At 38.2% G+C, this 18073-nt stretch overlaps 1 long non-coding RNA gene across 2 annotated transcripts in view; it reads left to right on the plus strand.

Annotated features, from left to right (window-relative positions):
* Positions 1-2858: 2858 nt before the first annotated feature.
* The window catches only part of LOC132001952 (uncharacterized), a 212432-nt gene continuing 197217 nt past the window's right edge, over positions 2859-18073 (plus strand). For both annotated transcript variants that reach the window (XR_009399729.1, XR_009399730.1), the window contains exons 1-2: positions 2859-3111; positions 3208-3234. This is a non-coding gene — a long non-coding RNA (uncharacterized LOC132001952). The remainder of the gene's footprint in view (positions 3112-3207; positions 3235-18073) is intronic.

Genomic DNA, 18073 nt, shown 5'->3' on the forward strand with positions numbered 1-18073 from the left:
TGCTACTCTAAGTGTAAACTTGTTAATGTGTCAATTTTGCCAGTAATATGTGCATTGAAAAGAGAATGGGAAGCCAGTAAAACATAGAAATAAACTTCTAATGGTGGCATTTCAGGAAATAGGAGAGGACAGATGGGAAGATATTTCTGGACCAGCAGCTTCTGGATGCCCTTCACTTTGTACCACACAAGCCATTTCCTATTCCTATACAGAAGGTTGGATCTGCTTGCTACAACACTCTCTAGCTCTCCTGAGAATAGTACTTCTATTTCTGTCTTTTATAAAAAGGTAGAGGCACCAGTCCTTCTGGTTGTCGGGGACCAGGAAGGAGCCTTCTTCATACAATGGCAAGAAAAAGCCAAGAACAGACAAAGAAGTCATCTTTCTTTTTTTTTTATTTTCCGCCCCTACATCCAATAGACCCCATAGTAACACTTCCCAATTCAGAGACAACAGTGTTCAATGGGAATGGATTTAAAATAATTCAACAATAGCTTACACTGATTATTTATCCACGTGCTATGCTAAGCCCTTTCTTTTATTCCTTTCATCAACCATATAAAAAAGGGATTTTTAAAGATTTTATATATTTGACAGAAAAGAGAGAGAGGGAGAGAGAGTGAGCACAAGGAGGGGGAAGGACAGAGAGAGAAGCAGACTCCCCATTCAGTGGGGATTCCTAATCTGGTCTCAATCCCAGGACCCCAGAATCAGGACCCAATCCAAAAGCAGACACCTAACTGACTGAGCCAACCAGGCGCCCCAAGAAAAGGCCTTTTTAATCCCCATTTTACACAGAAGTTAAGTAACTTGCACATGGACACAGAGGCTGATAACTATCTGAGTCAGTACTGGTGCCTAAAAAGTTGTGACTTAAATCCTAAACACACTTTCTGGAAAGTACCCTCTGGAATGAGGAAGGGGATGCCTAAATAAGCTTCCATGCCAATATACTACCTAACACCACTTATACTCCCATGGATGGCAAGACATGTTCATGGTATTAATTTTATTTCCTTGTATTTCATGAAGGTACAGAAGACATCACCATTTATGAATCCAATTTTTACTTTAAATGACTGGCATAGAGCATCTATGTGCTTTACCATTATTTCCAATACCTCCTCCATAAGCGTTTATGAAATATCCCAAATATGTAAAGGACACTTTCAAAATATTTGAAGAGATAATTTAAAGGACATTATATGGCCCCTGACTCCAAAGTTTACCATCTGAAAAGTAATATTAAGATCCCAATAACCATCCAAAGCCAACCTGTGTGCAAGCTGTGTCCATATTGGTATCAGAAACCTGAGAACTCACCCATCCTCTCAAAGAGCAATCAGACCATTGGATGCCAGAGACATAAAATAACTATTGTCTTCACCCTTTTACTTTCAAGCAATTGTTTCCTAAACGCTATTATAGTCACTAAATCTGCACACTTCAGAAATTCCAGATCATCACGAAATCTCATGAAAATGTGTGCTGGCATTTTCCTTTAGATTTCTTTGAAAGTAATACTTCTGTCCATCAAGACAGAGTTCCTTTAAGTATAGTATATTTAAAGATTTTATTTATTTGAGAGAGAGATCACAAGTAGGCAGAGAGGCAGGCAGAGAGAGAGAGGGGATGAAGCAGGCTCCCTGCAGAGCAGAGAGCCCGATGCGGGGCTCGATCCCAGGATCCCGGGATCATGACCTGAGCCAAAGGCAGAGGCTTTAACCCACTGAGCCACTCAGGCGCCCCAAGTATAGTATATTTAAATTCATTCTCTTTCCTGACAGGATATGGATTCCCAACAGCAGCAAAAATCTGACTGGTCTCTTTACTACTCCCTGCAAATATCCCACACATGTGTATGTTGAGAGTTTTAATGTCATTTGTTGAAATATATTTAACCAATGTCATTTGGTTCACACCAAGTTAATCATGGCTTCCCCAAGGCTATGATCAATTCAGTCAACTGGCTGGTTTGACTGATTTTTCCTTTGAATTGACCTAATTGCCTGCCTGTTTGGACATCTGCAGACACCTTTACACAAAGAGAAGGCAGGCTTCACGTTAACTTGCTAACTGAGGGTTATTCTTTTCTTTCTGAGATCTGCCACCGACTTACTGAGTGACTGTTGGCAAGAGTTACAATCATATTCCACTCCCTCTCTCTCATTTTCAAAACGAGGATAAGAATATATAAAGCTCTGATGATGCTAAATGGAAAAGCAAATGAACATTGTCTGTTTAAAGATACATGTACGGTAGAGAAAGAAGGATTTCTTCTGTTCTGAAACGCCAAGGAAAGACAACATGAAGGTGGGGGGAACCCAATTAACAATCTAAGGAGATTAAAAAAAAAAAAAAGCCACGAATTCCCTTTCAGTTGTGCATTTGGGTTCTTTCAGAGAATTAATCATTAATAAATATTCAAATACTCTTTCCTTTTTTGCAGTGCAGGATATAGCACTACCTCTTTAAAAGTTAACAGGGATTAATTCTCTTTCAAAATAAACATTCTACTTAACAAACTGTCTACGTTCCTTCACTGACATACGGGTACACCAATGAAGTCAAAGCTCTGATAGCATTCAAAACTCAAGAGTTTTATCCAAATGTGTTTACCCGGCTCCTAATAAAAGATTTTCTCTATACCATCTAAAATCCTGATGACAAAACAGAAAGACTCCTAAAAGGCTGACAAAACCTGGCTCAGCTAGAGCGTCAGCTAATCTGGTCTATTTTTCCCTATGATTAACCAGTTCTTAATGACAACGTTGCTTATCTTACAACTGTGACATGAAGAGGGAGCTGTAGCTCTTCTGAGACACAGTTCTGCAAGAACCAGCTTATCCACGCTCTCCGATCTCGTGTCTGTTTCTCTTTCTCTCTCCCTCTACTTGCGCTGTCCCTCATTCATTCACTCTTCCATCTTTTTGCCATTGTGCCAGCTCAATTTAAATGTATCTGCTCTGTATCTGTTCAAGTGGAGATAATCCATGCAAATCAGGAGCAGGGGCTTTCCATGCTTGGTTCACAGAGAGGACTCGGCTTGAGGAGGTCACTCGTTCACAGCCGCTCCTCCCATTATATTTTTCCCCTTATTGCAGAACTGCTGTATGTATACAGTGACTGAAAGGACTCAATTTACTGCAGCTGCCGCCTGGCTTTACTTACAACTTTTTTTTTTTTTTTTTTTTTTTTTTTTTAAAGGAACTTACCTCCATCTGTCTTTTCAAGGTAGGAAGTCTGATTCTTCTAAAGACCGTGTGTAATGCCTGCACTGTCTGCTCATTATCAAATGTCACTTGAATGCTTTATATTGTTGCTGGCATTAGGCAGAAATGCTGGGATTCCAGGTGCCTCACGCTTTTGTTACTTAGCGGGAGAGGTACAATTGTTTAAGTGTTGGGTATTGTAATGTTTATTTTCCCTGCAGCCAGCTTCAGTTTTACAATGTCAGAAAGATTAGAGTGTCCACTCTCTGATCTAGAAATACAATCCTTTCTATCAAGTTTTTCCCTCTTAAAAAAAAAAAATAATAATCTCTCAGTATGTTTTAACTTCTCATGCATCCTGGCCAAGCATAGTCAAGGGTAAAATTCAGTCGTGTTAATTTTGGGGCTCTGTTTTTGGGGGGTTTTTTGTTTTGTTTTGTTTTCCCCCTAACCTGGCACCTACCTGCAGCATTTTCTGTGAGAAAGAACTAACTGTTGAAATGTTTTTAACCACAGCCAGAAAAGGATAGATTTTACTTCATTCAGCTGCAAAGCAAGAAGCTGAAGGCCTTATTGCTAACAGGCCTGTCAAATAGATTTATTCTTTACAATTTACAAATGTTACGAGGCTATGCAGAAGTATTATAATTAGCCAGGATTCAGTTCCTGCGATTGTACACGCGCTTATTTATTGTTTTGAGATTGAAATTAGATTATAAAAAAGTTTAACATCGCAGGGCTAACAAAAAAGCTTATGTTTGTACAACATTGTTTGATGTCATTTTTTAAGGCTGATTTCAATAGCCAAATTGTTGCGTTTTGATTAAAGATGCACCTAAGAGGCTAACAGATTTGACGAGATCCATGTTGATTTATGAAGTCAGTTTCTGGGCTTCCATGACTTCTTATGTGTTTCCTTGAAGTTCCTTGTAATAATATTTTAATCATTCCTTAGTCATTTCAATTTTAAAACATACTAAATGCTGTAAAATTATAGACTCAAAAATCTCTTTTTGATTAGTACAAATATAATTATAGCATTTCAGTTACAATTTAGTTTTCAATAAATGTAATATGTCTTTCAAAGAACTCCCTATTAATATAATTTTACATTTATTACCTTATTTTCCTAAGAAGGTTTGACATGTAGCTATGACAAGACCATTTAATCGCTTGTGTAGTATGGAATTGAACATAAACAGTAAACAAAGTTGACAGTCCTGAAAAGAAGAAAAAATGATCCTCTGGTATGCTGAATAGTTCTGATGACATAAATCTTCGATTTCATCTTCCAGGTAGATACTTGTAGTTAGTGGAGTTCAAGGGAAAAAATTTATTATCCACATAAAATATCTCAGTGCCAAAAATGTGCAGTTCTTTTTCTTTTGGATACAGACTCTTCTACAGAGAAAAAAAAATGCACTCTGATTTTTGAGTACAGTACAAGGCATGAAGCCCTGTCATTGTTAGCATAAAGAAGACATCTACACAAGTATTACTGTGCAGAGGGCAATCTTTCTGTCTCTGGCATTTGTTAGGTTACTGTACATAGAATTTAACAGATGAATATGTTCTGCTTCGTGGCATTTTAGTGATCCTATTGGTATGCAGGCTACTCTGCTAGGATAGCAACAGAAAAAAAAAAGGATATATGTTTTATAGCAGTGGTAATAAAAGCCTTCCGCAGTGAGAGAAGAAGAATTTGACTTATTTTCTATGCAGTAATTAGAATTTCTTTAAAACCCATTGAAATACTGAGTGGTAAAAAGGAAACTGAGGCTTCTCCAGGAAGGGCTAATTGAATGTATCTATTCGAATCATGTAGTTGCCCATGAATATCTTCTTGCCAGACACTGTCACTGGAGGATTCCATTCACATCTTCAGGATTACAGGGAAAGAAATGGATTCCTCACGAATGGTGGAGGGTGATTCTTTCATATTTAAAGCGAGTTTGGGAAGAGTACCCGACACAGGAAAGCCTGAACAGATGGAAAGGTGTGTGAGATTGCCTGGTTGTGTGAACTTGAGACTAGTGTGAAACCAAAGGCTGCCCCTTCAGAACAAAGGAACACTATGCAATACTCTGTCAGCAGTCAAGCTGAGCAGAGATATAAAAAGTGGCCAGGGAGATCTGGGGAGAGAGAAAATGCAAACAACGAGGCATTCTCTTTTCAACCAAATTACCAGTATTTGATAGGTATGACGGCGTTCCCCCGTGGAATTTCAACCCATCATTTCCTAGCTATTTCAAAATCACATCTTTTACAGACTTTCACATTTGTTTGCAAAGCTCCTAGGAAACTCTCCAAAGACCTAGTAACTTGCAAGCCTTAAATTAGGTTTTACTGTGCATCCTAAATAAAAAGGTCACAGCCTTTAACTCGCATGGGTTTCTTGCGCTTGGTCTGTAAACTTGCCACTCCTCTAGTAACTCATTGGAGCAACTGTTCGAGATAAGTTACATTTTACTCCATTTTACTGTGCCTTGCAGCAGAGTCTATAGAACTGGTCAAACTGTAGCTGTATATAATACCATGTTGTTATTCCCACCTGGCTCTCTTCTGCTGGTTTTACTGAGTGCTGTTAAAAAGATAAATTATCATCTTAAAGGGATGCTATGGAGGGTGTTAATAAGTTCTTGTAACTTCCGGAGTGTTCAGTGGTGCCCGGGAAACTTCCGTCCCTGCTCCAGGGGATATGATGTGCCTCATCAGCAGACATTCAATGCCTTTATCATCTGTAGACATGAAAAAATCCTCAAGAAGGACTATAATGTGCCATACATATTTTCTCTATCTTGAAACATTGCTGTGTGTGGTTTGATCATAATAGCAAGTGAACACTCAGCAGATACTAATTGCTTTGTGTGTATTAATTTAATCTGCACGACACTGTGAGGTGGACGGGACCATCATCTTCATTTCGCACATCAAGATACTGAGGTATAGGGAGCTTCAGTGGTACAGCCAAAGCCACACAGTTGTGGTAGAACTGGGATTTGAACCCATTTATTCTGCTACTGGCTTCAAAACTTCACACAACCATGCCTCCTTCACATAACTAAATATAATGTGGATACCCACCCCACATGCCAATAGCAGAAATGTTTTTATTGCTCCATTTATATTCTTGATTCTAATATCTGATTCCAATTTTTCAACTCTCGCCAGAGCTTTTTACGTCTGTCTATATAAACATTAAAGCAGAGGGCTTTTTGTTTTTGTTTTTGTTTTAAGTTGTTTCATTTAATGCATGCCAAGAACATTACAGAACATTTTGTCTTTTACCTCAAGGGGTTAAGGACCAAATCAGATCTGTAATTGGCTGACTTGTCTACTGACAGCCTTTGAAGCACTGCCCCCCACCTTTATTTTTTATTTTATTTTATTTTTTCTATCTAAAGAACAAGATTGACAACTCTTTACATGTTTGGAATTTTTCAGTCGTGTAAAATGCTTGGTAATGATGGAAATTAACCTGAGGCTTTATCTAACTACCTTTTCTTGCAACTCCAATGAAGCTCTGGTAACAATTAAAATTTTCATGCAAACAACTATTCCCATCAGAAAATACATATTCTTCTATCTTGTCATATCACCCTTCAAAATCTCCTAGATAGTGAAAAGGAAGCCCTTTTCCTTGTCTTTCTTTCTATTGGGTGCATCTGAAGGAAAATTTCCCAAGTTGAAATATACCAACGCATTAAAAAAGCAGATAAAGAAAACAAATGGACTGAAAATACATCTTTAAATGGTCGGACTCTGAAATCCTGAAATAGTTATCTGTCCTTGTGTTAGAAGGTGTTATCTCCTCAAGGAGAAATGAGCAAGGACAGGTCTATACAGAAAAGCATTTGTGCCTTTACTTCTGTCTGTTTATTTGGGATAGCTTGAACTGTCTCCCACTGTTTTTCTACCCAGTGTGAGCAGATAAACTATTATACATGTAACTCATAGGAATCTGATTCAAAGACTGTGTTCATTTGACCTCTGAATATCCGATATGTAATGTAAACAAAAATCTGAACAGCACCAACACATAATCAAGAGGCAGAAATGTGGGGAACATGGGTCAGTAGCAATTGAGCAAGCCACACATTTCTCGAGTAACGAATGAAAAACAATTTTGATGTCATTCTGTGATACCAGCATATTTTTTTTTTAGATCTTATTTGAAGTATCAGGCAGATGGACTGCCCTGTATATCCAGAACCCCTATCTGCTGGCAGGCAGAAAGCCCGAGAACCTATCTTTAAAGTTATTTTAATATATCACTTTTGCCCGGATTAGCTAAGTTAGACATCGACCATTGGTACAGGGAAGGTTGGGAATTAATTTAAATTTGAGCTTACCCTTCCATCATCTCTTGCTGAGTGAGTTCCTTAGCCTGTGAGACATTCCTTTCAGATTTGATTTCTCCATTACTTGGTGGATATTTCTACTTTGAAAGAAAAAGAGGGGGCGGGAGGACAGGGCATGATTGTTACGAGCTGTGAGTTGACATAAACAGTCAAGGAAGTTAAAACAGACCTAAAACCATTTGAAGACTGTGTCCCTGGTTCCTAAATTCTTCAGCTGCATAATTGAATTTCCTATCTAAAAAGATGTCAATTTCTTGAAATTAAAAGTAAAATCAAAAGATTTTTCTCACTGTGGAAAGCTTGTGATATGAGCCAAAAATATTCAGATAAATTAATTCTCAAATGTATGGGCGCTGACTGGACGGTTAGCAACACAGCCAAGCTCAAAAAACAAAATTTCACTGGTAAGATCTACTGTTGGGGAGGCAAAGTCAACACTTTTACACAGCCTTACACCACGACTGGAAATCCTATTTGTTTCCAACTGTTGTTATGTATGTTACTTTCCTATCAATCCTCTTCCAGAAATATTAAATTAACGCCCTTCCGCCAGTCACTGAGACCTCTTCCCTCTCTACTGACTGAGCCTACAGTTTACATCACAGAAGTTAGCCTCTAACTGTTCTTTTCTCCTATTTCTCTGGTTGTTTTATGGGTCATAGTCTGCTGTGTCTCCAGTAGCTTGTCAACTACTTAAGGGTAAAAATTATACTTATTCTGTGTCTTTCACAGAACTTGGCCCAGTGTAAAGGCCAGAGATCAGTCTTGATTAATATGTGAATGATTGATGGAATTTTCAAAAAATCTAGTTAGCTTAGGTTATGTATATACTTTTAAATTTGTTTCAAGGGCAAAGTGAGGAACATCTATTCATTCAAAACATTTCTTAAGACCTAGCTATGTAGCAGACGCAGGACCTGTGCTCTGATAGTATATGACAGTTCACCGTTCAATTTTTAAAAACAGCAATAGGAAAGGAGATTATTCCAATAGATAAAATCATATATATAAGTATATCATATATGTTACAAGTACATGCTATATATAGGTATATGACTTTTCGATTGGAACTTAAAGGAGCAGGCGACCCGTGGGAGAACTAAGATAGAAGGTAGAGCAGGAGGAGAACAAAAAAGACAAAGAGAAATAAAATAGAAGATGGTGGAGGAATGAGGAAGATGTCCTGAGGGATGAGGAGGTTAGAAGATTTGAAAGAATGCAGACCTTGGCCTTTCTTATGAACCACAGTTTACAGCTTTTTAATTCCTATCATCAAATCTCCATACACAGTAAGTGGAAGAGAAATCGTAATTAATCTCAAAGAGAAATTATTCTATGGCCTGAAGCTTTGTCTCCTTGGGAATGGTTATACTAAGCAGGGTTGGGGTCCTAAGTAAGGATGAAAGCAAAGAGGATATGAGGCGGCTTTTAAAACAAACTCTAGAATTGTCAATCCAAGAAGAGATCCCACGCAGGGAGCTTACAACCATAAATCGGATTGTAAAAGGAATTGGGCAAGTCCCGTCTTCTTCAGCCACACAGCCACACTGCCACACCTAGGCCGGGTGGAGATGGAGCCTGTCAGAGTGGGCTGCTTCCAAGGTGTGACTGTCAGCCAGCATGCTCCCGGAAAAAGGCTGGGATGCGTGAAGTGAGACATAGGGTTCAGGAGGCAGCACTGGGAGAAGTGAAACAGAAGCAGTTTGAGGGTCACCAACCTGGGGCAAAAGCAGGGTTCCCCATCTATCCCCTTCTGAATCCCAGAATTGAGGGCAGGAAAAATCTCCCAGTTCCTCAGAAGATGAGCTGCGCCCCTCCTTGCTGGGGCACTCTGGCCTTAGGGGACCGGCACTTGGTGGTCTCAGCACTCTGTCGTCTCATGTTTCCACACCTAGCTGTGGAGATGGTAACGGCTCTTCGTGAGATCCTTCCCCTGAGCCGATGAAAAGCCATTGCATCTGGGTTCCCTGGAATCTGTGGACTTCAGTGAGGGACAGAGCAGCCGGCAGGAGACTTGTAGACGCATATTTCTAATTAATGATAGAAATAGAGGACCATGTTTTAATCAACGGCCTTCTTGGAAAACAGCAATCAAAGGCATTTAAAATCACGTGATCTGAACTCATGAAACAGAAAGAGCAACAGGAACAGACAGACAGACCCTGGCTGGAATCCCAGCGTTTGGCCATAGCGTTTCATTTCTCAGAGTTACAGCTGCCTCATCTGTAAACTAGAAATAAAAACATGCACTTCTCAGTTTTCTAGAAAAACTAAATATCTGCCATACGCCCCCAAACAATGCTGAGCTTCTGAAAGATGCTTTACAATACGACCCCATATTCATTTTGCTTTCTATTCGAATTCAGATTCGCATGACCCTGGACCTCTCTCACAGACATAAGTATTTTGATGCTTAATGGCTTTATTTTAATGTCTAGCTAAGGAAAGAAAAAAGATTCAAAAGACCACAAAGCACTGATCCTAACTGTTACTAAACTAGTATCTGAAGGTGGTGATACTTAAAATTCTTAAGTCTTCTCGGACAGCAGTGAGGTCAGTCATAGCCACGAAGAGCAAATGTTTCGAGAAAGATGCTTCTCATGCTGGGGGTTATATTTATAATTTTGATTGAAATTACTATTTTCACCTACCTCTGCTTCTCAGGTCCTGACTGAATATATCCTGAAGGCCTGATGCCTAATGCCCAGCGTGTGTTAATTTTCACAGCTTTTTGAAACCGCTTGCCTGTGGCACTTGGGTAATGGGCTTGAGCTGCAAAGTTGTGGAATTCCTTCTGAGTAGGTTCTGTGCAGACCTGAGTTTCCAGTACTCATGCTCAAAAGCCAGACTGAGAAATTTTGGAAGGATTGACCAGGAAGTAGTCAAATCTAAAATCCTTCCTAAGAGCACTCTTATTTTTAGTGTCTGTTGTGTGGGAGACGAGCTCGAGGCCCACATCAGAAAGCAAGCATGAGGACATGTGAAAATCAGGAGGGCATTTCACAGCTTTGTAGGATTTTTCTGATTTCTTTGGAAACTATGTAAATGAATTCCTTAAACACAGGCTGTCATTGATTTCTCCCGATGTTCATTGATCTCGTCATCATTCCTTCATGTATGTGTTCTCCCAAAACATCTAGTATCGATATTCCTCTCCCTCAACTCTGTCCCCAATCCATTATAAGTATATCATTAAAACCTGTTTAATTTCCTATGAAAGATTATATTAAGTGCACTTTTAGTGTAATTATGTCAATAGTAGAAGATAAACATGTATTAGGCAGTGCAAAATGCCGATTATCTGTCAGGGTAAATCTGTTTATTTGAGACACGGCAATCCGACAACCCCCTGGTGTTAATCGGGAAAGTACATTCTCGTTCCGGGTACGGTGTGGTGGGGTCTGACAGCAGAATGCTGTCAATGGCCTCCTGCTGTGGCATGATCCTTATCATATATAAGTTCATATGCATGGGGTCCTAAGTAATAAAATACAGACGTGCGATCATGTGTTTTAGGCATTTGTGACGTACTTACATTTGGGCATTTTCATACGGGTAGCAAACAAAGTTGACAAGTTCGAGAAAGGCAAGAGTGGGTTACAGGATTAGCCTGCATTTTCATTTGTGCCCAGAGCAGGGTTTGCTTCCATAATGGCAGCTCAGAAGCATTTGTATTAATCCCCAGAGAAAGGAAAGAGCCAGTGCAAAGAAGGGGACTCAGAGAAGGTCGGTCTGGTAGAGGGCGTCGCTCTGATTCTCAATGCCAATGTGCTTCTTTGATTCTTTTAAGCATTTTTTTTTTTTTGAGATAGTACAGTGTAAATACATCCTAGAGACACTACTGCCTGCCGGCTGCAATTGAGCACCAAGTTTTCCTTCAAGGAGATAAAACAGTATAGGAAGGCGACACATCACACTAGCCGTGGCTCAATTCCACCAGGTTTTTGTGCAGCAGAAAACAAATAGAGATGAAAATGGATTGAATATACAGGCACAGTGTGCCAGCCTCTCTGAAAAATAATTTTATCTGACTTTATTACATTGTGATCATTTCCTGAATGCTGTAAAATGCTGAGTAGAATAATAAAAATTGATACGTATATTGACATTTTAGTTTTCTAAATAGAAGCTGAGCAAATATAAACAGCATTTGGTCGTTGCAACTCTTCTGACCAATCATTCGTATGCTGACTAATTCACTTACTCTCATTCGGCCTTAATATAAATGTCTTCTGAAATAATTTCTCCCCAGTAGATTATGCACATCTTCAGTTTGATTCAGAATTTACATGTGTAGTTTGCATATTTTTGCATCAGAGTGTCTGCTTTAAATTAGATAAAGGTCACTGTCATTCATAATCAAGAAGAAGGTGGATTAAAGGTCACAATTCAATAAAAAAAATCTGATTAGATGTAGAGGTTTGTTCATGTGATTCAATATCATTGGATAAGTGGAAATCATGAGTCAACAAATTAACCTCAGGATAAGGGGTGACTTGCTTCACTGTGATCAAAAATATTCACAGATTTTTTTTTCTTTTTTTCCCAATGTCTAACTTGTTTGTCTCTGTGTAGCAGTGACAGTTACTTCTGTTACTACTCTTACTATTAGTTGTCTTTTATAATGTCACTTGGTTTTAGGAATGGCATAAATGACAGTTTTATCTCCAAAATATAATAGAAAGTTTTAATGAATTAATAATAGATGTGGATTAGCAAGTCCCTGAGGACCTATGGTTACTTCTACCATTTTTTTCCCCCAAGATATTTCCTAGTTCCTCCACTCTTTTGAAACGATGGAGCTGTCACAGCACATTTCTTCCCTTACATAACTACTTTTACCTCTCACGACACTTAAGAGCCCTTATAAACCCTTCCAAATCTTGACATCTACTCGGTGTTTCTGTCTGTGATTAGAAGGGATATGTATAAAATAAGTGTAGCTGGTGGCAGACAATTAGGCTTTGTCAGTTGGTTGAACTTTTTAAGGTGGTGTGACAATGACTTGAATAAATGGAAAGCAGCTGAAAACAAACAAATGCTTAGTTGCAAGATACAGTCGTTGTTCGGTCCATACATCAATGATTCATGTAACAGAACTTATTATCAAAAAGGAAAGAGTCCGACTGGTCATCTTAAAATATTTCTTTTCCTTTTTGCATGTGCTCTTGACTTAAGGGGAGGTCTTATCCCCACCCCACCACCACCGAATTATTTGTCTACTCTATTTGCTATATTGGCACCTTAACAGATCATCCAAAAAAATAAAAGAAAATTTTAAAAAGAAAGAAAAGGAGAAAAGAGAAGAAAGATAGACAAGAAGACACTACCTTTTTAAAGCACGTTGTTTATTTTTCCAAAGAAAATCAAACATTTTTATAGGAACTATAAAGGTTAAATGGCTTAAGCAGATTATAATTAGTTAATTTTGTTAAACATATATTGGATCAATTTTACATTATTTTAATTACCTTTTGGAATAAATGGTTTGGTGAACAAATTCACTTGATGTTCAGGATCAAACAAAATTACCTTTCCTCTGGGTAGGCTTAAGTTTCACAAAATGATTTGGAAATGACCTCCTTTGCTTTCATCTAAAAATATCTTTGGATTTAGAAAATGATTAAAGTTGGATATATTGTGTTTTAAGTCAATCATATTTTATCATTTTCATGGCTTGTTCTTTCTTTAAAGAAGAGTGTAATCAAACTTCACTACACAGATGTTCCCCCTTTAAGGAGACTCTTGTAATTCATGCAGTATTGTGGTATTTATAAGGCTGATTCAAATCTCATTTCTGCCAGAAGACATATAATGTAAGTTTATGAAGTTGTGTTTTGTTTGTTTGTTTGTTTGTTTTCTGATAAGATATAAGAATGAGGGCACCTGGGTGGCTCAGTGGGTTAAAGCCTCTGCCTTCGGCTCAGGTCATGATCTCAGGGTCCTGGGATTGAGTCCCGCATCCGACTCTCTGCTCAGCAGGGAGCTTGCTTGCCTCTCTCTCTGCCTCCCTCTTTGATTACTTGTGATCTCTCTCTGTCAAATAAATAAATAAAATCTTGAAAAATAAAAAAAGATATAAGAATAAAAGCTGGACAGTCACTAAGTATCATGTCCAAATCGGAAATGTTCTGATTTATGTCTCTGTGGTATATGGGTGTATATATACCTACACTCATACCTAGAAATAGTCAATCCCTAAATTGTAAATACTGGGGCCCAGATTGTTGAGCGTAAGAAAACCACATAACTATCTCTCACCTACCCCAATTAACGGCATCTAGGAAACAAACTAGGAGAATGCAAATACCATTTGTTCCCCCCCTCCCTTTTTTTGGTCTATGTGGAGTTAGCAAATTAATCTAGTGCCCAAAGATAGCTCTCTCTCTCTTTTTGCTTACAGAAGGACTTCTCAGTGAGGGGTGATTTACTTCCCAAGGGATCTTTGGTACTAGACACTTTTTGTTTGGGTTGGTGGGGAGAGGTGGATGTTCATCTTACTAACATGTAGCTGGCAGAAGTCATGCATGCTTCTAAGTACACGGGAGAGCTTTCCAAACACAGGATTATCTTGCCCAAAATGTCAACAGCCCCGAGGTTGAAAAACCTCCCTTGTAAGAAAGAGGGAGAGGATTCTTCATTATGTATCCCAACCTTATAGCATCTCTTTTCCCATAGCCCAATGCTCCGTCATCCTGACTGCATCTGGCTAACTTCTCTTCATCCTTCAGAACCCTCAGGGCAGTCATCACTGCATTCTGAAAAGTTCTCCTGGTTTGTCATCTGATCGTAATTATACACCATTATGTGATCACACCACTATATCCCTAAACTTGATTGATTTGCTTTTCTGTATCCCATCCTAGACCAAAAGTTTCCTGAAAATTGAACATTTTATTGCTGATATCTAACACGGTTTGTGGGATATAACTGTCCTATTAGGACATGGTGTTGAATGAAATCTGGCTTATCTCTAAGAACAATACAGTCCAGGGTGTTTGGGTTTAGCTTAAATAGTACTTAAGATATTACCTCAGGGGGTGCCTGGGTGGTTCAATGGGTTAAGCCTCTGCCTTCAGCTCAGGTCATGATCTCAGGGTCCTGGAATAGAGCCCTGGATCGGGCTCTCTGCTCAGCAGGGAACCTGCTCCCCGCTCCATCTTTCTGCCTGACTCTGCCTACTTGTGATCCCAGGACCCTGGGATCACAACCTGAGCCAAAGGCAGAGGCTTTAACCCACTGAACCACCCAGGTTCCCGGAAGAAAGAAATTCTCAATTTTTTTTTTTTTTTTAAACTGTAGTCATGATATCCAACAGCATTCATTCTCTGATGCTGTCTGTCTGCTTTCTTCTACTTCCATCCATGTGTTGCATGGAACTTTCATTTTATACCCTACCAATTTTAAGATGTTTACAAGTTTGTTTGAAAGAATTTTTAAGAGCAAGTTTCAGACTTACATTTCTCTAGTAAACCCAATGACATTGTGTTCCACATCTCCATGTCTTGATATGACTCACCAGAGCAACATAATTGTAAATACAAAAACAGAATTTTTTTAATTTTGTTTATTTATTTATTTTTTTAATGAGGGACATCCTAGTTAAGAAAGGCTGTGAAATATGTAAGTTTCCTGTTAAATTAGGAGAATTTCATCGATTTCTTCTCCTCTGATCCCAGGAGGCCAAAGTGTCTGAGAACAGCATTTCTAGAAGGCTGATCATAGAGGTGGAGCTCAACAGATGTGTTTGAATGGAACCGGAATAATGAATGTTTCTAGGGAATGATTCTATAGAGGCTAAGATAATCATGAGTCCAATGATCATGAGTTTTTATTGCATTCATTAATTTTATTTCTTGGAATAAGACAACAATTAAAGAGGAAAATAAGACCCATGTACCATTTTCTAATTTTTTCTTGGAATTGTTCTTTGAATCTTTATATTAACACGTATAGCTAAACTTCTTCATAGGATGCAGTTTTGATTAGATGTTAACAATATTTTTGTTTTTAATTAATTTTAAAATAATTGAGACATAACCCTTATTTCAAAATTTAAGGAAATAAAATGCTTTGAGTATAAATTTGGATGAACTACTACCCTTTTATCAATGTATTTTAAAAAACAAATGCTATTTTTAAAAAAAAAACTTAAAATAAGTTTATTAAAGTAATATGAATTATATTACATATGTCCATGATACACATTACATAATTTTATGTGCATAAATTATATACTTAATTTAATATTTTTTATTTATAAAAATATTTTATTTATATAATATTAGTTTATATATAAACTAATAAATCAAATAGTGGGATCCTTGACCCCTACCCAGGATAAGAAAGGGCTAAATCACAGAGCTTTATCTCTGCCCCTTGCCTTTGTCGCACTGAATGTGAACAAAGAAAATATGTTTACCCAGATTACACATGAGACCAACCTGAAAAGGATAATCAGTACCTTATGTGACAATAAGCTATAAGTATAACTTAGTACGAGATAAATGATAATTCTGAACATCAGTTAAAAACATTAAATGCACAATTTAAAATGAAGCTCTCTAGGAAGGAACCTTAGTTAAGGAGAAAAGGATATATGGGTTTTAGTTAATCATAAGCTTAATATGCACCAATGGCGAGATCCAGCTGCTAAAAAAGAAAAAAAAAATTCCAACACCTTAGGCTAAATTAATAGACATTGTAAGAAGGACATTGGAAAGAATAATCCTATTAAATTCTCTAATTATTAGATCACATCTAACATACTGCAATTAGTCCTCTGTATTTAAAGGAAAAAATTGGAAAACACAACACGTCAAAAAAAATGTGTCCAAGTTGGAAAGGAGTTTAAAAACTGTCATGTGAGAAATAGCAAAAGAACCAAGATATTTGGCCTAGAAAAGAGAAGACTAAGGGAAATGTAAGAAATAATTGACATAGATATCTTTCAACAAATATTTATTGACACCCTAATACAAGCACTGGGCTAAACAGAGAAAATAAAAAGAAACTGATCTTTTATCCCCTAGTTAATGGACTTTAAAGTCAAGAAGAGGTGACAAGACTTTAAATAATCACACAAATGAACATTAGATAACAAATAGTGCTAGGAAAGGGAAAGAAAAGCTACAATGAAAAAATAAATAAACTGATCTCATTGGGATGGAGCACAACATCAAGGAAGTCTCTCTGAAGAAGTGACATTTAAATCAAACAAATAAAGGTGGGGGAGGAGGGAGGGCAGGCTTCGTTGCAAGCAATGATAATGGCCATGCAAAGTCTCATCATCAGAGCCCCTAAGGAGGAAAAGAGCTTAGCAGAATTGAGGAATGGAAAGAGGGGAGGATGATTAGAGCATATTAATGAATAAGGAAAAATAGTGTGATTTGAAAGAGAGGCCAGATTGTTCTAGGCCTTTGGAGACACATTAGGTCTTCTAAGTGCCAGAAGTAGCTGTGGAGGCATTTAAGCGCAGGGTAAGGTAAGGAGACTTGCCTTTCACAAAAATCACTCCAGCTTTGTGTGGATGATGTATCAGAACGGGGCTGCAGGTGGTGAAGGGTCTACTTCAGAGGCTATAGCAGTAGAAGAGACAAGAGAGAACGCTCATTTCACCTACACTGGAAAAAGGAGATTGAATAACAAAGATTCAAACACATTTTGGAGGTTGTATCAAGTGATTCTGTCGATGGATTGAATGTGGTCGCAGAGAACAAAATACGGGACTGAGCAAGACCCCCATTTTCTGATACATGTAAGAGATGAATGACTGAGAAGTGGAGAAACTTTAAAGCAGAAGTTGAAATGCCTTGGCTTGGCCACAATAAGTTTGAAAAGCAGGATCAGTTGTTTAAACAACAACAGGGGCTTCTGGGTGGCTCAGTCTGATAAGCCTCTGACTCTTGATTTTAGATCAGGTCATGATCTCAGCGAGGTCAGGAGCCCCCCACAGGGCCCAGCCCTTAGTGGGGAATCTACTTGAGAGTCTCTCTCCATTTCCCTCTGCAGCCCACACCCTTGCTTACCCTTTCTCTTTCAAATAAATAAATAAATATCTTAAACAAAAACTATAAAGTTTTCACATTATTTGGGTGAATAACTGGTGAGTTGTCAGGCAGAATAGAGAGAAGAATTATTTTGTCTTCTTTACAAAAACAGATCTACAACCACAATGTCAAATTTACCAGAAGTCAGATTCAACTCAGTCCATGAAAGAATGATTTTTAAGAACTAAACTGTCCAAAAAAAAAAAAAAAAAAAAAAAAAAAGGAAGAAGAAGACTGACTTGGAAGGGGCTAAATTTCTTCTCACAGTAGGTCTATTGGCAGAGACCAAGGTCTGTAGGAAAGGACTTGGGTCTCCTCCAGCACTATTGTGTTCAATTTCGGGAATCATATTTTAAAACCTTGAGAAGAGGGGCACCTAGGTGGCTCAGTTGGTTATCACTCCAACTCTTGGTTTTAGCTCAGATCTTGATCTCAGGGTTATGAGATTGAG

Source organism: Mustela nigripes, chromosome 14 (genome assembly GCF_022355385.1).
Source record: "Mustela nigripes isolate SB6536 chromosome 14, MUSNIG.SB6536, whole genome shotgun sequence".
NCBI classification, from domain to species: domain Eukaryota; kingdom Metazoa; phylum Chordata; class Mammalia; order Carnivora; family Mustelidae; genus Mustela; species Mustela nigripes.